Here is a 24,416-nt window from a genome sequence, read left to right as displayed (position 1 = left end):
CACAGAGAAAAAGTTTTTGTGAAAAATAATAAAGATGGGAAAAGAACAAAATAATAATATAGCAAAAACAAAATTATTTATAATGAAAAACAAAGTTATATCATACTATCTATGGCATTACTGCAAATATGGATAAATTGAATATACATGTAAGCTATTTTTGAAATAGCTATAATAGAAAGAATGAGCCCTAACATAAGATTATTTTGTCCCTGGTAAAGTTAGATATTTCACTGATAGGCCTAAATATTGGCAAAGGACTATATAGCTTTCTTCAAAATAGTGCCGAAGACCAGATTTAGAAAATCCATGACTAGTCCTGAACCGGTTCAATTCTCATCCCTTAAATAGCATTACTTTCTTTCTAACATGAGCTCCTTCCAAAATTAGGAAAACAAACAGGCAAATACTGTATGATTTTACCCAAGCCTTGCCATTAAATATATGTGACATAGAACTTTTTTTGTTTTTGTTTGTTTGGCTGGTTAGTTTTTTGAAGCTTGGTTTTCTGTTTCTAGAAACGAATGAAATAACTGCTTTTTATAGTTTTTGGAAGAACAAATGGTGTATATGACTGTCAGAATCTTCAAGACCCTGAATCTAGGAGATTCTCTACAAGGACTCACAGGACTCAGCATATACAGTTAAACCTTAAACAACACAGTGGTTAGGGGTGCTGACCCCCCAGTTGAAAATTTGTGTATAACTTTTGGCTCCCCAAAAACTTAACTACTAATTGTTTATCATTGACCAGAACTCTTAAAAACTACATTAACAGTCAATTAACACATATTTCATATGTGATATGCATTATATACTGCCTTCTTATAAAAAAGTAAGCCAGGAAAAATAAAATGCTATTAAGAAAATTATAAGGAAGGGAAAATATGCCTATGGTACTATACTGATTTTATCAATACCATAAGTTTATGTGATCTATTTACAAAATGAATTATCTGTTAGTACCTACATAAGCATTGTCTTTTAAGATATGAACACTGTAAATGTTATATATGTTACTAACACTGGGCATAAAAAATGAAAAGATAATGTGAAAAAGAAATTCATATTTATTTATAGGTATAATTATTTGTGCATCCGTTATGAAGAAGCAGCAATATGATTACCTTAGGTAGCCTGGTATAATTGATATAATTGCTTAATAGTGCACTAGCTTACCCTAAAGAATAAACCCTTATAAATTTTTATGGCATATGGTATTACAGTCATATTCATAATATAGTATGAGAAATATTATTACATTATAAAACACACTTACCTGTGAGATAGGCTGATACACAGTTTCTCTAATTACCAGAATAAGAGACATACTGTACAGTAATATAATTCTTGGAAAGTGAAGTTATAAAACAGTAAGAAAACTAGCATGTTATTAATTTTACATTAGATATCACTCACCTTATGCCTATGTGAGGATAGGCTGTCCACTTCTATACTTGCACGTGGTGTTCTATACAATAAATATTTAGGCAATAATGGTGATGCCACTAAAACATTTTATACATTCCTTGCCATATGTTTATTAAATCCTCACATAAATACATAAATATACAAAACTGGTATGTTTATTAACTGTACAGAAAGGTGATTGTTTACTCTTACTAAGTGGAATTGGATCATCATAAAGGTCATCATTCTCTTTTCCATGTCAGGTAGTCTGAAGAAGAACAGAAAGTGGAGGAGTAGGTCTTGCTGTCTTATGGGTGGCAGAGGTGGAGGAGGTGGAGGAGTGAAAGGGGAGACAGGTGAAGCAGGCACATTCTGTGTAACTTTATGGAAACACATCATAATTTCTGTCTGGTACCATAATATGATACTAATCATTCTTCCACCATTTGCTTTAGTTTCAGTGCCCATATCATAGGAAGGTCCATGTCCTAAAAGAAGTCAAAAGTTGTCTTGAATAATCAGACTGTCTAATGTCAATTTGTTTTCTGGCACTGCTTCTACTATGTCTTCTTCCTCATTGTTTGGCGTTGGTTCAGAAGCACTCATCTCCATCTCCAGAAAGCTGTCTTCTGTCAATTCCTCTGGTGTGGTGCCTGTTAGCTCTTCAATTTCTCCAAGATCTGTATCTTGAAACCCTTCACCTTTTTTTCCATATCCATAATATCATTCATGATTTCCTTGATTGACTCTGTCATAAGTCCTGTGAAGTCACGCACAATGCCTGGACACACTTTTTATTGTTGGGGCTTGAGGGGTTTTATGGCTTTTTCTACAACAGTGATAGCATTTTCAATGGTGTAACACTTCTAGACTTTCATCATGTTCCCTGTGTCAGGTTTCTCCTCCAGAGTGTTGACAATCTTTCCCACAGAGTGCCATGTTTGAAGAGCCTTAGTGGTCCTATGAACCCCCTCATCTAGAGGCTAAATTAGAGACATTATGTTTGGGAGCATGCAGACCATTTTAACATTTTAGGTTTGAATTATTGGGGTTCTGGCTGGCTAGGGGCATTGTTCAATACCAAAAGAGCTTTGAGAGGCAGTTTCTTACTGGGAAGGTACTTCCTGACTGTAGGGATGAAGAATCAATGGAATTAATCCAGAAAAAGTGTTGTTGCTGTCCAGGCCTCCTTGTACAACCAAATGACTGGAAGCCAATGTTTATCTTTTCCCTTCAAGACTTAGGGTTAACAACTTATAGGTAAGGACCCTCCTGATCATAAACTCGACTACATTTGCACAAAGCAGTAGAGTTAAGCTATCCCTTCCTGCCTTCAACCCTGGTGTTTACTGCTCTTCCTTACTCAGAAATGCTCTTTGTGGCATTTTTCCCCCAAATTAAGGTACTTTTATCTGTAATAAAAAATCTGTTCAGGAAGATATCCTTTTTACTCAATGATTTTGTTAATGGCATCTAGGAATTCATCTGCTGCCTCTTGGCCAGCAGAAGGTTATTTTTCCTGTTATCTTGACACATTTTAAGCTAAATCTCTTTCTAAGATTGTCAAACCATCCTTTGCTGCCATTAAATTCTAGAGCATTCAACTTCCTTTTACTTACGTTGTCATATAATGATTCTGCTTCTTCTCAAGTCAAAAGGTATACTTTCCTTATAGAAATTCTGTACCCACACAAAAGCCACATTTTCAATTCAAGGTAAAAAGGCATTTCACTAGGTTTTCACATTTGCTGGCATAGCTGGAAAGATGACTTCACAAAATTCCTTTTTTTTAATGGTGGTCCTTATGCTAAATTCATTTATCTTAAAATGGCGAGCATCCACAGCTGCATACCTCAATCTATAATATATATCAAATAATTTAACTTTTTCTTGTGATGTCATGACATTTTTCTGCTTCTTGAGAGCACTTCCAACATCACTAGTAGCACTTCCTGTTGGTCCCATGGTATTATGCAAGGTGTATATTATTGCACTAAACATGATTAAAAAATATGTGAGAACCAAGAGAGATCACTTTTTATTGCAATGTGAAATTTGCTAGAGAGATGAACTGCTCCCACAGAGATGATTTGTGTCACATGGCATTTTAAGTAGATACTCACAACACTTGAGCTCACTGCAGTAACAACAGTAGGTGTCTACAAAATTAGTACAGCAGTACAGTTTGTACTACTGTCAATTTTATGCAGTTATGATCTAATACTGCATCTTTAAATTTGTGTATATTTCTCTTAACTGTGAATGGCGCCATATATGGTTTGTGAGTGCCTATGTTTTGATAAATTTTAACATTTTATAATATATTTGTCTATATTCTATGGTAGTGAATGATAAAATAGACTAGAATCTATGTATATTTTATGCATCTATGGCACACCTAATTTTTTCTTAATTTCCATTGGTATTTCTAGGCTATGTGGCTCATCTGTAAGTTTTTTTCAAGTTGTTACAAATCTCCAAAAAATGTTCTAATACATTCATTGAAAAAATGTTCATATAGGTGGATTCATGTAGCTCAAACTTGTGTTGTTCAAGGGTCAACTACAGTTCCACTTACAGCTAAGATTTATTAAAGCAATTTATAAGGATAGATGCAATTTGGAAAACTACACATATAGGTTCCTTATGCTCTGTCCCATCATGGGTGGTCACACAAAGTACACTTTCCCCATCAACAAAAGCGCACCAACATTTGTATGATGTTTCTGCACAGGGAAGTTCATTTGAGACTCAGCACCCAGAGTTTTTATTGGAGGCTGGTCTGTAGGCACACTCTCCGTGGCACATAGTAAAATTTCGAACTCTCAGAACAAAAGCAGGCATTCAGTAAAAACCGCATTCTCTCCCCAGAGAGAGGGCTCAGTGAGCTGCTCTGATCAATTAGGAAATGGTGAGAACACTTATGAAATCCAAGTTCCCAGATGCCAAACAATAGTCAACTTTGCAAGAAGGCCTTTTTGAAGGATCACAGCTTCAGGCCTGTTGTGTTCATACTTTTCTGCATAGTGTAAAATGTAGATCTCGGGATTGTGTATAAAGTAAATATGTAATAAACATACATTTTTTTAACTTCCCATACCCCACTTATTAATTCTTTGCTCATGTGGGACCATAAGTCAGTCAGCCTTCATTGCCATAGCTCCCTCCCTGAAAACCATCACTGCATCTTTGCCTTATACCCTATAGCATTAATACTCCTGCCTCTATTGTCAGAAGAAATTATTTTCTTCAAGCTTTCTTTAGATTATAAGTCCCAAATCAAAATTTCAGGATTGGTTTCTGTGCCTGAATTTCAAGAAAGACTATAGAGATAAGTATCTTCTGTTTTCTGATTTTTTACAGAAAACTGGGTAAAGTTTCCTGACAAGACTAATAAAGTAGGGAATTATCACCTAAATATAGACAAATACCACTGACTTGTGTTTGTATACACTAACAAAAGGCATATTCATTGCAATAAATTTCTGATGCCAGATTTAAGTGCAAACCTCCCTGCTTTATTTGAGTTTATGAAAGAGAAGTCCTAAATGTAGTTGGTTTCTGTTCTCTTAAGGAATGTTAGTATAGGTTGGTCCTGCAGTGTATTTTCTTGAAGGAGTTACAGGGTCCTGGAAAAATTCAAGTTTCTATTAAAAGTTTTCAAATACAGTGCTTCAAGTTTAGAAAATCTAGCTGAGCCATGCCAAATTCCTAATCCATGGAAACTGTAAGATAGTAAATTCTAGCATTTGGATTCTCTATTCAGGACCTTACATTCAAAGTGTGATTGATTGCATGGTCATTTAAAACTATGGGGAATATTCTGCTTCCACGCTCATTCAAGCTATTAGAGAAATATTTTCTTGCAGTTGTAGAATGAGATCTCATTTTTTTATGCGCTATCAGGTAGAAGCCACTGTCGGCTTCTAGATGATGCTGATTTCCTGTCCATAGTCCTCATAAGTCCTCATAAATATTACAGCTTGCTCCTTGAAGGCCAGTAGCAGTATCTGTCTTGTTGAATTGTCTTCATACTTTGAGTCTCTCAGACTTAACTTTCTAACTAGCTAAAGATAACCCTCAACTTTTAAGGGCTCATGTGGTTGGGTTAGCCTCTGCTCCCCCAGACAGGCATCCCAGTTGAAGATAAACTGGTTGGTAATTTAAGCACATCTGTAGTATACATTTTCCATGTAACTTACAATTATGGGAGTGACATCGTGGGATAAAAGTCATTGGGGCCATGTTAGAATTCTGCCTAGTAGTCTTTTAGCACACCTATATCTCTAGGAATAGTTCCCATATTAAGGATCCATGGGTTATGTCTTCAGAGACTATATACAGCCTTTCATATAAGTCTTTAATCTTATTTATTTCTTCCTAAAGTGTCAGGAAAGTGGATGAAAACTGAAGAACGAAATTTATCTTTTCAAAGATATTTATTTGACTATCTATCAATCATCTATCTAAAATGTGCTTAATGTTATGAGACTAGAGAGCAAAGTGACCAGATAATATCAATATATATATATATAATAGGCTTAAGTTTTATTCATATAAAATTAGAAAAATAACTGTTAGATGTCTGGAAAAGTCAAGAGAAAGAAATTTCATATCAATCTCTCAGCCAATTAGGTATTTACACTGAAGAGGTTTTTGATTTGAATTATTTCAAAATTATTTTTATTCTCTACTTTCATAGTTATTGGTAAACCATCAATATCAATAGTTAACATGCGTTCTAAAAGTGTTAATGATAAATTTTCATATCTCAACTTGATCTACATTTTAAAATATAGACACCAATGTATTTGTTCTGTACAAGTCAACATTAAAGTCCTTAAAACATATACACTAGAGTACTGAGTTCAAATCTATGTTACATCATTTGGTAACTTTAGTCCTTGGTTTAGTTACTTCAACTATCTTTGCCTGCATTTCACCATTTGTTAGCACTTAGATTATCTTGGTTCTAGCAGTTAGTACCCAGGTTAAACTTAAAAACTACCTCTTCTCTCCATTTACTGATATAAATATTGAAACATACTTAGAGTACAAGTTTGATATGAAACAAAATTATAAGAATTATAAAAGCATTTTCTAAACTGTTTTTCAAATAATAGCCACTATTAATTGATTGAGAAGTTGGCTTTTAATTAATGTGAACCCTATATGTTTAAATGATAATGGTACACTGTATGTTTACTGCAGAGATAACAGTTACTGCATTCATAGAAAGAATGTTTTATTAGGGACACAGGGCTAGCACATTGAAATATGTAGTAGATTTACAAAAGTGAAAATACATCTTGTCGCTTTGACTAGAAGATGCTGCAGATTATCAGGAAAGTGAATGAAAGTTGAAGAATGAAATCAATAGAGAAGACTTATCAGTGAGAGATATATGGAGGTAGAGAACTAACCTGGGATATGAAGCATGATTGAAATTCCAATACTAGTGATTTACAACCCTACAAAAAGTTCCAAAGCCTGGGACTCACCTCAGATTCGAATTGCTGCTTTTTAAAAGGTTTCCAATTATTGCAAACGTGTAGTGTCTTGAAAACCACTGTGTTAAATAAGATTCCAGTTGCTTCTGTTGTTATAGAATAGCATGAGAGCTTGTTAAAAATGCAGAATATCAGGCCCAAACCAAGACTCACTGATTTGGACTCTGCCTATTAAAATTACAGAAGTAATAGAAAAAATAGGACAGCTAAAAATAAAATTTCAAATTACCATCAAGCAGAAATGTGAAAATGCACTTCAAACCTTCTACCAGCCTTAGATATCCCAGTAGGACTTTATATCTTGTTTTACATGCTTGAGAAGTCATCTCCTGGTTGATATTACATAATTCATTACATACTGTATAGTCAGCTATGCAACATACTTTTAAACTTTTGACAGTATTCCCAAAGACCCAGTTACAAGCCAGAAAGTTAGATTTCAAGCACCATCTCTATGAGAATTCTCCACTTTAAATAACTGAGAGGACTGTTCACATTGTTCACTTACGTTTAAGGCCTTACTATAATAATTATTTTTTCTCAAAGGGTTAAGGAATCCATAACATCTATATGGATATCAGAATATCCTGGAATGAGGACATACTTTTATAAACAATATCAAGTTTCAAATCTTGAAGACAAAAACAAGAGTTTCCATAAGCAAGAAGTTATGCTGTCTTCAAGAGGAAGTATTTTCCATGAGTGAACATGGGATAGTAATTCATACTTCTAGGTTTCTTAGATTGGGCTTCACGAATGATTCACCTCATAGCAATAGACATACCAATTAACCTTTCATGCCCCTTAAAAAAAAATAAAATAGCTTGGGGTGCCTGAGTGGCTCAGTGGGTTAAGCCTCTGCCATCAGCTTAGGTCATGATCTCAGGGTCCTGGGATTGAGCCCCGCATAGGACTCTCTGCTAAGTGGGGAGCCTGCTTCCCCCTCTTTCTCTGCCTGCCTACTTGTGAACTCTCTCTGTCAAATAAATAAATATAATCTTTAAAAAAATAAAATAGCTTGAAGAAGGAGGTATTGATTTCTGATGAGTTAGACATCAAAGTTTATTGATCAAGCAAGGCAATATTGACCAAAAAAAAAAAAATCAAGAACAATATGTACTACATTAGAGGATGTATTTCTCTTTGCATCATTTTGCAGTCTGATGCTGGAAATAGAGCTATTTAAAACAGTGAAGAGAAGTCCTCTAAAGATTTACTTTATATCCCTTTGCACTCCCTATTTCTGAGTAAAAGTAGGCATTTTCTTCTCATGAAATACCAGGGAGCCCACTGTCATTTCCAGTGGAGGAAAACAGGGAGGCTTGCATTTATTGCAGCATAAAATGTTGCCTCAGTAAAGACAACACAGGAAATACTATACATATACAAATCAAGGTGGCAGCATAGGAAAACCTGAACCTACCTTCTATGGAAAAAGCAAATCTACAGCTACATGTGGGCGTGATTTTACTCGGAAAAGGACTTGAGAACTAGGTGAACAGTACCTCCATGACAAAAGACTTTTTAGAAGAGACACTTCAAGAAGAGTAGAAGAGGCAGAGACATGACCACTCTTGAGGCCTCATTAGTTCCTTGATTCCAGAACATAGCCTGTGCCATGAAAAATTTGAAAGAAATGGTACGGGCCACATGGGTCGCACATTTGGTTGGACATCCAACTCTTGGTTTTGGCTCAGATGGTGACCACAGGGTTGAGATCAAGTCCCACATGGAGCCCTGTGTTGGGCTCTGCACTTGGCTCAGAATCTGCTTGTGTTTATCTCTTCCTCTGCCCCGCTCCCAGGCACGCACATGCATATGTACTTTCTCTCAAATAAATAAATAAATCTTTAAAAGAGATTAAAAAGAATGGCAGCTTTCTTCATTGGATCTCACTTGTTACAACAGCAACCTTCCCCACTTTCATAGTTCCTTCTTTTCCTAGGAAGGATGTGAAGAACTCAGACGGTTCAGATGAAATTCTGTAATATACTACAGGCACACTTGCATTAAAAGTTAGAAGTAAGGAAGCTTTTGTTTAAACCCCAAGTTTGAACTGTGAGTGATAAAGTTGACTCTGGCCAGGAAGTCAGCAAGATATATTGGATGATACAAAAGTATTTCTTAATGTCCTTCTTATCAAACCACAAAAGAAATGACATAATTCGTGTGCATATTAATACCTACCCTGCTTCCTGGAGGCATTCTGCTCTCTGAATTTGAAAAGTAAATTATGTTTTATTTTAAGTTATATTTCATTTTCATGGTCAGTGATGAGATGATCTTCAAAGTTCCTTTGCAGCAGCAGGGAAAATCCTAAATGTTGAATGTCTGTGTCAATTCTGAATCAGTTTTGATTGTTTTGTTTTTATTCTCAGTATGGTTATATTTTCCTGTTTATTAGCATGCATGGTATTAATTAATTAGATGCTAAACATTGTGAATTTTACTTTGATGGATGCTGAATGTCTCTGAATTCCTATGAGTATTTGTGGGTTGTGTTCTGGCACACAGTTCAATTATTTTGAAACAGTTTGATCCCTTCAGGGATTGCTTAAAAAAAAGAGAAAGGTATGATTTGCATATCATAAAATGCACACTTTTAAAGTATATAGTTCCCATTTCATATATTTGGAAGTTGTGTAAATATTACCAATAACTAAATCCAGAACATTTTTACTCCCTCAAAAAGCAGCTCAGTACTCATTAGGAGTAGTAATTCCTAATTCCTTTACTCTCTACAATAACTGGAACCATTAATCTACTTTTTGCCTCTATAGATTTCCTGTTTGGGCTATCTTACATAAACATAATTATACAATATATGGCTTTCTGTGTCTGGCATTTTTCACTTAGCAATGTTTTCAGGATCCATCAACATTGAATTATGTATCTGTTCTTTATTCTTCTTATGATTGAATAACATTAATTCATGGATTATACTATATTTGTGCTTATTAATCCATTAACTGATGGACTTTTGGTTTCTTTCCAAATTTTGGCTACTGTGAATAATGCTGCTATGAACACTGGTGTACAAGACCTTGCATGAATATATGTATTAATTCTTTTTGGTATATGCCTAGGAGTAGAATTTCTGGATCATATGGCAACTGCCAAACTGTGTTTCCAAAGTGGTTGAACCATTTTATATTCCCATCAGTGATCTGTGATGGTAATTGTCTTCCCAGCAGGTGTAAAGTATAATGTTTTGGTTTGCATTTCCCTTATACTAATAAAACTGAGTATCTTATGTGGTGATTGGTTGTATGTATATCTTCTTGGGAAAAATATCTAATCAAATCCTTTGTCCTTTTTTTTTTTAATGGACTTTTGGTAAGTTGTAGTAGTTCTTTGTATTTATGTATACTAGAACCTTTCAGATAAATAATTTGCAGTTATTTTCCTTTATTCTGTGTGTGCTGTCTTTTACTTTGTTGATTGTGTACTTTAAAGCATGGAAGGTTTTAATTTTTGTAAAATCCAGTTTATCTATTTAGGTTTGTAATGCATTTAGAGTTAATTTTTTTTATATAATGAGAGGGAAGTTTCCAAATTCTTTTTTTTTTTCTTTCTGTCTTGCTGATAATTAAGTGTCCCAGCAGCAACATCTGTAGAAATACTATTTACTATTCTTTTCAAATTAAATTGTCCTGGAACCCTTGACAAAGAACCAGCCGACTGTAAATATAAGTGTTTATTTCAGAACACTCAGTTCTATTTCATAGAGCTGTATATCTACCCACATGCAAGTACTATACTGCCTCAATTATTGTAGGTTTGTTGTAAGTTTAATAGAAAATGTATCTTCCAGTAGTTTTCATCTTTTTAGAAATTTGTTTTGGCAATTGTGTGTTCTTTGCTTGGATTTTGGGAATCATCTTTTTAATTTTTTCAAAACAAAATAGGCATCTGTAATTTGGATAGGGATTGAGGAATATTAGATCAAGTTTGAGAGTATTGCTATCTTAACAATATTAAGTATTCTGATCCATGGACATGGGGTGTAATTTCATTTATTTAAGTTTTATTTAATTTCTTTTATAATGTGTTTTAGTAGTTACTGTGCATATCTTATACTTTTTTGTTATATGCATACCTAAGTATTTTATCCTTCTTGATTGCTATAGAATTGTTTTTTAATTTTATTTTTGATAGTTCACTGACAATGAGTAGAAACACAATTGATTAAATATTTCTTTTATCCTAAAATCTTGTTAAACATATTTATTAGCTGTAATATTTTTGTGTGAATTCCATAGGATTTTATTTATTTATTTATTTATTTATTTGCATACAAGACCAGGCTATCTGTAGATGGAGACTTTTGTTTCTTCATTTCCAATAAGGGTGACTTTTTTTCTTTTTCTTGTCTAATTTCCCTGGACAGAACCTCTAGTACAATGCTAAATAGAAATAATGAAAGCAGAAATCCTTGTCTTGGTCCTGATCTTAGACGAAAAGCTTTGAACTTTTCACCATTAAGTGTGATGTTTGCATAGGTTTTATTAGGTTAAAGAAGTTTCTTTATATTTCTAGCTTTTTAGTTTTAGTTACTTTTTTTAGTCTTACTTTACTTTTTTTAGTCTTACTTACTTACTTACTTACTTTTCTTAATATGGCATATTACATTGATTTTTGTATGTTGAACCAAGCTTGCATTCTCAGGATGAATTGCATTTGGTCATGTTATATAATCATGTTTATACATTGTATAATACCACTTGTTAGTATTTTGTTGGTGATTTTGCATCTATATTCATAAGGTATATTGATCTATAGTTTTTCTTTCTTGTAACATGTTTGTTTTGTTTTGCTCTCCAGGCAATACTGACCTAATACAATGAGTTGAGAATTATTCATTTCTGTTCTAACCTTTGGAAGAATTTGTAAAGAATTGGTATTAATCCCTCCTTCCTCCTTAAATGTTTGCAAGAATTCAGCACTGAACCCATCTGGCACTGGACTTTTCTTTAGGGGGAACTTTTTTGTTGTTGTTGTTGTTGTTGTTTCAAATTTAATCTCTTTACTTTTGTTGGGAGGAGGTTGAAGAGGAGCAGAGTCAGAGAGCAAATCTCAAGTAGCCTCCATACCCAGTGGCTACAGCCCATATGGGGCTTGATCTCACAGCCCTGAGATCATGACCTGAGTCAAAGGCAGACACTTAACTACTGAGCCCCCCATGTGTCCCACTAAATGTTTTAATGTGGCCTTTGATTACGAGAATATAGACGCTGAGTCTTCATCCTAAAATAATTGGGCTGACAGGAAACTCAGAGATAATTTTTAGATGTGGACCAAAGGTGTGGAACATGAGAGGAAACTGACAAGATCACTTAGCTAAATTTATGTTAAGAATTAAGGGTATTTCACTAATTACATTTCTAAGAGCTATAGAGGTGGTGATTTATTGTTTTCACATTTTTATGCCCATGCTTTCTGAATGATAAGCATGATTGTTGTGGAGTTGGTGTTACTTTGTGGGAGGAAGGGACTTCAAAAGCTAAACAAAACGTATAATTCCAAAAAACAATTTTTGTTTTTCCCAACTTTTTACTACAACTACCATCCTAAAAATTTGAAAGAATTTTATAGAGAACACTGATAAATGTATCACTGAGATTAATATTTTACTATACTTGCTCTATCACAAATCCATTCTTCTACAAAATTGTTGATCTGTTACTTTCTATACATTTCAAAGTAAATTTTTGTTAAATACCTAAACATACATATCATTAATTAGAGTTCAATATCTTTATTTTACTTTATTTTCTTAAGACTTCTGTTAACCAATCATATAACATTGAAGTAGAAATAATTTTTCATATATATGATAAATATATGTAGTATGTATTTGTATATATAATTTTCTCTCTCTATATATAAAATCTTGCACTGTAAATGCCTTCATAAAATGTTGCATTTATATAATTAAATTGTATGTTTAGAGGGAAGTATTTTATATTTACCAAGATAATTATTAATTTTAGTGTTCTTCATTCCTTCCTAAAATGTGAATATCATATTTCCTCTCTTGGAAGAATTTTCCTTAGAATTTATTATAGGGTAGGTCTGTTTACTGCAAATTCTCTTGGTTTTCTTTTTTCTGAAATTGTATTTTGTCTTAATTCTCAAAGGATATCTAAACTGGATTTCAGATTTTGATTTTGACATTTAAATTGTTCCCAGTGCATATAATGAATCCACTATCTTCTAGATTCCAGATTCAGATGAGGAATCAGTGGTTATCTGAATCATTTTTCCCCTACATGAAAACTGTTATTTTATGTTGGCTACTTTCAAGATTTTCTCTTCATCTCTGGTTGTCACCAGATTTAATATATTGTTTGTAGAGTATTTTGTTTGTATTTATTCTGCTTTTATTTGCTGAGCTGTTTACTTCCATATATCTTTTGTATTTAATCAAATTTAGGAAATTTTACCTATTATTTCTTCAAATATTTTGTTCTGCCCTATTCTCTCCCTCCTTTTCTGTTAGGCCTATAATTAAACATCTGTTATACATTTGCTATTTCCCAGGTTCTTAAGACTCTGATACATACATTTTTTTCAACAATTGATCTCAACTCTCATGGAGACTATGATTTAGTTAAGAAGAAACCAACACATGTGAAATTAATATTTATAATCACTGTACACATAAGAAAAAATACGAATATCATGGGATATCTGTACTGTCGGCAATGCTGTTTGCTTTTGTTTTTGTCTTGTTTTTAGTATGTGATTTCATTGTTTAGTTACCATGATGACATTGTTGCTACCTTTTAAGGGTAGCACATGTAAATAATGTTTTATTTTCAGACAGAGACTGTTACAAGTACAAAGTTTTGCTTTTTTTCCCATTTTCAGATGGTATTTACCCGCACTATGCAAAAAATTTTTGAAAATAATTTAACTTATTTCAACAAGTAAGTTACATTTTATCAATTTAGAAAGTAAAATTTCTGAAATAATCTATTATTTTTATCTTAACCTGTCATGCCAGTCAACTTTCTATCCATTTGCTCTCAAACTACTTATCATATCTCATTCAAATCAAAATCGGTTGTTTTGTAATAACTCTTAGGGCTTTCTCAGGATATTACATTTTCTAGAAATAGTATTTTCCTTTCTTTAGTTTGTGCATGGACTAAGAGCAAGCATTCCTTATTTAAAAATATGCTATGCATGAGCAAAACTATTAATGGGGATGGTGTCAGAAGTAGGCTGGTAACATGAAGAGGTGTTTGCTGTTTTTGAGGAAAAAAGCCATATTCAGCTGGTAGAAGTGTACACAGCTGTGTTTGGGTTCATCAGACATCTCGTGATAAATGTCTGAGGTTTACTTATTTTCCAAGTGTTTTGCCACATGCATTTCCCCTCATTTTTTAGCATGGAGAGAGCTTCAAAAGGCTCATATGCTGCAAGTTGCCATTTCATCTGTTTATCAAAATAGATGCGTAAGTAGGCTTTGCTGTCAATAAATTATGTTGAATGAGTTTATGGCCCATTTTTCACTCTTCCAGATAACAAGATAGCTTAGAAGTAAACATTCCAAAGCCAGAGGATTCAGATATCATTGCCAGGATTTTCATATATCCTGGAATATGTGCTTCAACTTACTAAATGTTGGCAACTTTTCTTGGTCACCAAGACAAGTCAGTTTCCTAGTTGTGTCATGTCTGCAGCTCTTCTCTGTTTAGTTTAGTTAACATTTTTAAAACAGAATTTCAAGAGAGAAGCAGACTGTTTCTAAAATTCTATCTTATAAAATTCTAAGTTGAGGGGCTTCTGGGTGGCTCAGTGGGTTAAAGCCTCTGCCTTTGGCTCAGGTCCTAATCCCAGGGTCCTGGGATCGAGCCCCCCGCATTGGGCTCCCTGCTCGGCAGGGAGCCTGCTTCCCCCTCTCTCTGTCTGCCTCTCTGCCTACTTGTGATCTCCATCTGTCAAAAAAATAAAATAAAATATTTTAAAAAATAAAATAAAATTCTAAGTTGGACTACTATGAGTCACTGATCAATACTTCCCTCATCTTCAGTAATGACCTAATCAGTCCTACTTATAATTGAAGGTTTGTGATTTTAGAAACATTGCTTAGTCTTGATTGTGGTCCTTCATCATTCCTCTACTTGACTTTTTATCTTTGGTTAAAGCTCAAAATTGTGCTAATTATTGAAAATTTGCTCCTTTTTTTTTGAGTTTGCTTCAGTTTAAATGTTTGTCTATCTTGTTGGATGCTATTACTATGAATGGCTTAGCTTTTTGACAATTATTTAAGACCTTTATTAAAGTTTGTTGACTTTAAAAAATAAGTTAATTTTTATTACAAATTAAAAATTAAGTTGTTAAAGATCTCAATTTGACCAGATATGAAACTTTAAAAAAAAAAAAAAAAAAAAACTTTAAAAGGTTTATTGAAAAAAAAAAAAAAAAAAAAAAACAGTCTTAAAAAAAAAAAAAAAAACATATTTGCCATTATCAAAACGAAACATACTTAGGTAGAGTAATAGAAAAACAACCGTGCTGCATAGATAATGCAGATAGTCCTAGTTATCTGGTCAGTGGGCAAAAAGCAGCACTCATGGTTTATAGCTCCCATCAGTTGTTCAGCTCTTATTGCTGGAATTTCATGTTCATTTCTTTTTGTTGGATGACTAAACCCTAAACTGGATGATGATAGCAATGTTAATGGTAAGCCAGCCTTTCTTCAAGCCTCCCACCCACATTCCACATCTTGCTTTGGGAGTGGACACAGCTGTGTGGACATAGCTGGTAAAAGCACTGCTTTGTTCTCTTTGACATCTTATGGTTTAGGGTTTTCTGAGTGTTTGTGCAGGTAATTGAAGTCACTGTGGTAGACTTTGAAGTGGCTGCTGACATTGGGTCTCATTGCCTTGATTTTTCTTATCTTCTTCACTGCTATCCTTCCTAGGCTATTTTGGCTGTGAGGACCCCTGCAGAATCCAGGTCTATAACCAACATACACATTCTATTTCACTGGTCTACCTTGTTCTCCTGCACCCTGGTTGTCAGTTCCCTCCATCACCCCTCCCTTTACAGTAGGGTTCTAATACTACAGTCAACACCCATGGGGTCTCTGCAGGTAGAAACGTAGCAACAACCATCACCTGAGGTAAGATAGGACTGTTGGGCCTGGCCTTCCAGAGTACTCTTTGATGCTGCATTCTTTTCCCCATGTTCACTATTCTGGTTATCTAGATGGCAATTGCATGGAGGACCCCTGGAATGTGGATATGGATTGGGTCTATAAAAGTGACAGTCTGCTCATGTTTACTACTTTAAACTGGAACTCCACTAGGATCAGTAACATTTGCTGTCTCCACACCCTTTTCTGCTTCAGCAACATCAGACTCCAGTCTCCCCATCTCCTACGCTTCTGGGGTTATTCTTTATGACATCCTGGTGTAAAATGCATCTTCCTTGGTATCATATTTATTGATGAAACTATCTGTTTCTTACACTGAATCATTTTACTGTCCCCAAAACCTTAGTTGCAGTGATCTTGTCCCTACCTACAGCCACTGCCCATGTGCCATCCCCTGGACTGCTCTTCACTGTGCTGCCAGGCTTGGTGTCTCCATCTGTTGCTGGTTGCATTTGCGTCACAGCCTGGCTGCTCATGGTTGTCTTGATGGTCACTGGGGTCACCTGTGGTAGCTACAGCTCCTCCTGGATGTAGTGGAAACTAGAGATGGCAGGGATGGGGTTGCTCTCGACTTTCTGGGGTCCCTATTCCATACTCCCACTGCCTGTCAAATTGAATGGCGTGGCTTTTAAAGTTAGACACCTGTGGATTTAAACTGCACTTCTTCCTTGTTTCTTATACACCTAATTACTGTAAAATAGGAACAAGACAGCTTTTTTTTGTAATCTTATAAAAACAAAATGAGAAAATTAACTTAAAACTCAGTAGAGTTGCCATGAATTTAAAATGAGATATCAGATTATAAGTAATATTTTCCTTAAAGTTCCTGTGAAAACTTAAAGAACTTCAATAGGAAAATAACTTCAAATTTTAACTTTCAGTTATTAGCATCATTAGCTCCTTATTTTGACATTAAGAATAAAAGTGAAAGAGAAGCAGCATAAATGAAGATGTGAAGGGCTAACATGAAATATCAAGTCAGTATTACAGATGTATGTGGCAAAAAGGAAAAGATTATTAACAATTTCTGCTCAACTCAAGTGTATGAGTCTTCCTATCACACAACCACTGCATCTTTCATTGCCAGAGGAAGAGATACTCAGATTTCTAGAGCTGCTTCTAATTTCATCACAAAATGAACCCCATTATTATTTCCATTTCTGATTTAATTTAGAAATTAAGTAAAAAATAAAAGATGATAGAATGCAGCAAATCTTGAATCATGGGGAGATTCACAGCATAATTTTTAACAAAATAGTTAACAAAATAGTTAACAAAAATATGTAGAGCAAATATAAAAATCTACCAAATATAAATGTAGATACATTATAAAAATCCAAAGTAAGTCCAAAGATAGAAAGTACTATATTTTTAACCAAAGATGAAATGAATTAGATAAGATTAAAAAAAAATAATGTTTACTAATATGTCCAAAAACACTGCCTTTGGAAAGATTAGTACACATTAATAAAAGTACAATGTCAGAAAGTACAATGTCAATGTCAGTACAAAAGTACAATGTCAGAAGGAATGGGCATTAGAAAAGCCATTAAACTATTTGCTCCCTAAAGAGGATCAACATATGCTGTTTTTATATATTATTTCTTTCAAAGCTTGGAGAAAGTGACATAGCATATTATATATATATATATATATATATATGGCACCAGAGCATATGAACTTCTTCAAAATTTAAGGGGAGGAGCTCGATTTACCACCTCATTTTTTAAAGATTTTATTTATTTATTTATTTATTTATTTGAGAGACAACACAAGTGGAGCCAGGGGTGGGGAGGAGTGAAGCAGAAGGAGAGGAAGAGGCAGACCTCCCGCTGAGCAGGAAGCCTGATGCCAGACAGATCCCAGGGCCTGGATCTGAGCTGAAGGCAGATGTTTAACTGACTGAGTCACCTAGCCACTCTTGCCATCTCATTTTATTAGCTGAAACTAAAATCAGAAAATACAATGTGCAAGAATATGTTCAGAACAACTCAGTTTTCAGTTTAGATCCCATGATTTTAAACAGAGTATTAGTAAGGCATGTGAAAGGTAACTATTCATTTAGAATAAGCAGGACTCTAAAAATGAAGACCTAGAACACTCTTAGAAAATATATTATAGCCTGAGGAAAAATAAGAGTACCTTAATTTAAAAAAAAATATATACCTTACTGCTCATAATGATTCTCACACAAATGTGCATTTATTCTGAATTACAAAGTATTTGATAAAAATATAAAAGGAAATCAGAGCTGTTTCTGCTAGTAGTGAGATACAGCTTCAATAATCATTTACTTAGCTTAGAATCACTAGCTGATGCAATAAAATTAAAACATAAAATATATGTATTTTTTAAAATGAATTATCAATATCTTCCTATCAAACCTAACAGAATGAACACAAAAATACTAGAATCATAAAAAGATCGACATGTGTAAAAAATTCTTAAAATGCACATATAAAATGCCATACAGTTTTATATCAGGAAATAAACTGAGATGACCAAGGAAAAAAATTCTCCAATATAATAAATGGTAAAGCCAAACTACTTAGAAATAAAAATTAATATATACATAGGAAATAGAAAAAGAAAATTACATAAACATAAGTCCAAAAATATCAACAAATAAGTTAATACTGTATTACTGGGAAGAATGCATTAATAACAAAAGTATATCTGGTATTTTAAGCTAGATTTAAGGTTAGTACAATTCTGATAGAAGTTCTAATAAGATTGGGGGAGATAAACTAAAGTTTTTATAACAAAGTGCTAAAAATTAAAATTAGTGAAAATTAAAGACATGAAGGGGAACAACAGTCTTAGAACTTTTGATTGAAACATTACTAAAATAACTTCGGAAACATTCTGTAGATCAAATAATCCTAAATTATTTCATCAAACAAAATAATTTGTGAAATACTATATATATCATGTTTCACAACTGAATTATGATGTCATTACATTAAACATAGCTAAATGAATTTCAATTCCATAGAGATTTGAAACTCACATTTACTATTGAAAATAAAAGAACTTGAAGAATTTCTTTACGTAGTGCATTTTTTCCTCCTCAATCTGAGTTTTTCTTCTCTCTCACAGATATGATAATTGAACACTTTCCTATGTTTAAAAGTTTTTAAAATTATCTAATATACTAGGCAACAAAAATATGTACATTTATAGACTTATGAGTGTGTGTATGATTATATTCATATGTAATATTATTCTAAGATATAATACATAAATCATCTATAATGTATTAGAGATATAATTCTCTATAATCAAAAAACCCAGTATTCAAAAACATTTTATGCATTTAGTTAGCACATTTTAAAAGTATATATTATGAAAAAATATTAAGTGTAAAAATGTTAGATTTTGCTTAAGATACCTCTTTAATGATGTATATCTAGATGAATATTATGTTATACTAAAAGTGGACAAACTCTAACATCAGTTTGATTTTTTGAAGCAACAGAAATGCCTTGCTTATAAAATTAAAAATAAGAGAATAAAACTTCTATAATAGCAAAACACTCAATATTTGAATTTCTGCCAAAGACATAACACATATCACATAGGTGATTAAAAAACTTTGGATGATGAATAACTAGCTTAAAGCTTGATTGGGGGCTTCAGTTTTACTGAAAAAAATCATGTATGTAAAGTGATTTTTCATTTCTTAGAATCTCACAATCTAAGTTCTTAAGAAGAGTAACAATATTGCTTCACCAAGTTTTACCCAAGGTCTATTAACTTCAACCATTAGTCTTTTGGTGTGCAGTGCTCCTGCACCTTAGTTACACAATGAAATCACCTAGAGAGCTTACAAAATCCACTGTAGTCTGAGTCACATCCCCAGAGATTTTGACTAATTATTTTAGTAAACAACCAAGGAGTTGCAATTTTTAAAAACTTCCCCAGTTATTCTAACAAGAAGCCAAGGCTGAGAATTGTTACACTCCTTGTTTATAACCAATGCATACAAAAAGGTTGAGAAAATTGGAATATTGATTAATTCAGTATATCTTTTCAAATGCCATAGTTGAATAACATTTTTATTTTAATATATTTATAAATACTCTGATATAGAGAAATGTTAAATAAAGCATATTGTCCATTTACATAATACATTATGATACAAAAATTGCAAGTGAGGGAGTATGATCAAACTATAATAAATAAAAAGTACATGTTAAAAGATTTAAAAATATTTGCCTTTGGGACATAGGAATTTGAATAACTTTGATGGAAGGTTCTATTACAAAAAATTCCCTACCTTCCTTTTTTTTTTTAACCATTTAGAAGACTTCATTGGTATTATAAAAATAATCTGATTGAATTAAAAACTATAGGTCATAAAGAATGTAAAGATTGGCTCTATGGGCACAGACTATTGGGAAAAACAAAAATAGAGTGAGTGTCATTTAGAGTAAATAAACCTAGGACACTTACCTAAGTATACAGTTTTTAACTCATCAAAAATATTCCCTAATTAGCCTGCCACTTCCCAAATAATCTTAACCAAAGGAACGTATACTTTACCTAAATTTATGCTTTGTTTACTTTTCTAAAACATTACAAATATAATCTCAGCAAAACATCACTGTTTCAAGTTGTTTTTAAAATTCTTCTGAAGTCCTGGCTTGGTTAAGCATTTGACTCTTGATTTCAGCTCAGGTCATGATCTCAGGGTCCTGGGATCAAGCGCAGAGACCAGTCCTACCTTGGGCTCCTTGCTCCCAAGTCTGCGTGAGAGTCTCTCTCCTCTCCCTCTGCCCCTTCCTGACCCTACTCATTAGCTAAATAAATAAATAAAGTCTTTCAGAAAAATACAAAGTAAATAAAAAATAAAATTATCTCAATGTATACAATATAGAAGAAAATTAAATAACTGAAACTTATTAGGAATTTTATATCTACTTTTCCACTTAATTAGTTTCAAATTTTATAGATAAAATCCTTATAATTAAAAGATTACAATATGTTTCTCTAGAAACTAATTAAGCAGAAAATTTTTATTATGAATCTTATGTTTAGCTCTGGTTGATGTTTCTAAATAAGACACAAATGGCAAAAAAAAAAAAAAAAGCCTTATTACAAATTGATTAAAAATATATGTATAATGCAAGATTACTTCCCATTCACCTTATATACCTGTACCTGCATCCTCAACTCTATTTTATGGCATTGGACACTGAATTCAGATTCTTCTATCATATGTAAAATAAATAAAAAATAGAAAAATAAAAATAAATAGATAAATGAAAAGTTTGTTTTATTAGATGAGACAAATCACAGATATGGGTATGGCTAAAATCTTATAACAATGGCTATCTTTTCTTTTTCTTTTTTTCTTTTTAAAGATTTTACCTATTTATTTGACAGACAGAGATCACAAGTAGGCAGAGAGGCAGGCATAGAGAGAGGAGGAAGCAGGCTCCCTGCCGAGCAGAGAGCCCGATGCAGGGCATGATTCCAGGATCCCAGGATCATGACCTGAGCCAAAGACAGAGGCTTTAACCCACTGAGTCACCCAGGCGTCCCTAATGGCTATCTTTTCATGAATGATTTTCACAAACTGTAGGTCAGGTAATACATTAGTGGACTGTAAAATAAGAACAACTTTGTAAACATGAACATTATAAAAAAATGAAATAAGAGTAGAACATGTGTATACCACATATTACATTGGTAAAGGGGACTTTAATGAAAAGCTTTTTCGGATTTTGTATGTTTATTTTAGGCTGTGGTATATAATGTGTATCTTAAAGTATTTTCGAACCAGACAAGTTCACAAGCCATTGACCCTACCTAGAAGATATTCCCCAGGTAACTTTCCAGTCAAACATAATATTGTATCCAAAATGGATTCTGCTTCACTTAGGTTTGCCTTTGATTTTTATCTAATGACAACTTGTTAATGAGAGAGATGGAGACAGAAAGAAGAAGGTAGGAAAAAGGAGAGGAAAAAGAAGGAAGAATAGGTAACACAGGTATATGAACTTATAGAATTCAGTCTGAATCACTAATTCCCAAATTGTGGACCCCCATGTATAGACATTTTCATTGTTGTTCTTTTCAGTTTATTATCTTACACTTAATAACTCACTTACTTAGAAACAAAGTGAAACAATAACATATAGCCCTGGGTTAGTTTATCATAAACACCAGTCACTTATTTGTTCCACCCTCTTCCCCAAAAGGATAAAATATCATATTCCTGATTTTCAGATGAGGAATCAGTGGTATTAGAGAGTTTGCAGTTTCATGTATTTCAGGGTTGAAGAGGTGGAAGAAGATAGACTTACCCAATAGCGGTACCCAAGAGATGGCATGTCTGCCTGGATTACTATACAGTCATGGATGTTCACATAACAGGCTGGCTGCAATATGAATTTTCCACTACAAATTCACTATCAAATTAAGATGAATATGATTTTTTATATGTTGTCTGTGTGTGTGCATGCATGTGTGTGTGTGTGTGTATGTGTGTGTGTGTGTTGGAGAAAGAGAAACAAGTATGTACTTTGTTATATGAGAACCCTCCATTGCAAGTTTGGGCCTAGGTTAAATAATCCTCCCGATTATTCACATGTCACATAGTTGTATGCAGATTAGTCTATTTAAAAAACAAGATATTAGATGGATAAATATTTATCTCTTTGTTCGACTGTCCCCTTTATGATTATATAATGCCCATCTTTGTCTTTTTTTAATAGTCTCTGTTTTAAAGTCTAGTTTGTCCTAAATAAGTATTGCTTCTCTGGCTCTCGCTTGACATCCACCTGCGTGATAACTATTTTACCACCTCCTCACATTCAACATGCAGGTGTCTGGTCTAATATAACAAAATAGAAAACCCAGAAATCGACCCACAGCTATATGGTCAATTAATCTTTGACAAAACAGGAAAGAATATCCAATAGGTAAAAGACAGTCTCTTCAACAAATGCTTTTGGAAAAACTGGACATTAAAATACAAAGGAATGAAACTGGACCACTTTCTTAACACAATACACAAAAATAAATTCAAAATGGATGAGAGACCTAAATGTGAGATAGGAAACCATCAAAATCCTGGAGGAGAATATAGGCAGTAACCTCTTTGACATCAGCCATAACATCTTCTTTCTAGATATATCTCCTAGGGCAAGTGAAACAAAAGCAAAAAAATAAACTATTGGGACTTCATCAAGATAAAAAGCTTCTGCACAGGGAAGGAAACAACAAAACTAAAAGACAACCTATAGAATGGGAGAAGATATTTGGAATGACATATCTGTTGAAGGGTTAATATCCAAAATATTTGAAGAACTTGTAAAACTCAATACCCCAAAAATGAATAATCCAATTAAAAATGGATAGATGATATGAATCATCTTTCTCCAAAGAAGACATACAGATAGCCAACAGACACATGAAAAGATACTCAACATCATCGTCATGGAAATGCAAATCAAAACTACAATGAGCTATCATGTCACATCTGTCAGAAGGCTAAAATCAACAACACAAGAAACAACAGGTGGTGGTGAGGATATTGGTGGGAATGCAAACTGGTGCAGCCACTGTGACAAACAGTATAGAGGTTCCTCGAAAAGTTAAAAATAGGGCTACCCTATGATCAAGCAATTGCACCACTAGGTATTTACCCAAAATATACAAAAATACTATTCAAAGTGACATACACCCTGCTGTTTATAGCAGCATTATCAACAACAGTCAAATTATGGAAAGAGCCAAAATGTCCATGAACTGATGAATGGATAAGGAAAAAAAATGGTGTATATATACAAGGGAATATTACTCACCCATAAAAAGAATGAAATCTTGCCATTTACAACCAAATGGATGGAGCCAGAGAGTATTATGTTAAGGGAAATAACTCAGAAAAAGAAAAGTACCATATGATTTCACTCATACGTGGAATTTAAGAAACAAAACAGATGAACATGGTGTGGGTGGGGGGAGGCAAACCATAAAACAGACTCTTATCTATAGAGAATGAACTAAGGGTTGTTGGAGGTGGGAAGGGGATGGGTTAAATGGAGAATGTGTATTAAGGAGTGCTCTTGTTGCAATGGGCACTGGGTGTTATATGTAAGTGATGAGTCACTAAATTCTACTAATATTACACTATATGTTAACTAACTGGAATGTAAAGGAAAACTTGAAACAAAAATAAGTAACTAAAAGAAAAAAATCTTTTCATAGTTCATCTTAAAAAATAAATTAATGCAGAATGCAAGAAAAAAAAACAGGAATAGAATTAAAGTTGCTTAATTGTCTCCATTTTTTAAACCTTTTTTTAGAAATCCAATAAA

The 24,416-nt window shown here is 33.4% G+C and overlaps 1 pseudogene; it reads right to left on the bottom strand.

Moving 5' to 3' along the window:
• Positions 1 to 1,908: 1,908 nt before the first annotated feature.
• On the bottom strand, positions 1,909 to 22,427 carry LOC116881075 (annotated as a pseudogene).
• Between the last annotated feature and the right edge of the window lie 1,989 nt (positions 22,428 to 24,416).

This window comes from Lontra canadensis, unplaced genomic scaffold, assembly GCF_010015895.1.
Source record: "Lontra canadensis isolate GAN:19392208 unplaced genomic scaffold, GSC_riverotter_1.0 scaffold71, whole genome shotgun sequence".
In the NCBI taxonomy this organism is placed as follows: domain Eukaryota; kingdom Metazoa; phylum Chordata; class Mammalia; order Carnivora; family Mustelidae; genus Lontra; species Lontra canadensis.
This window is presented reverse-complemented; position numbering and strand designations above follow the sequence as displayed.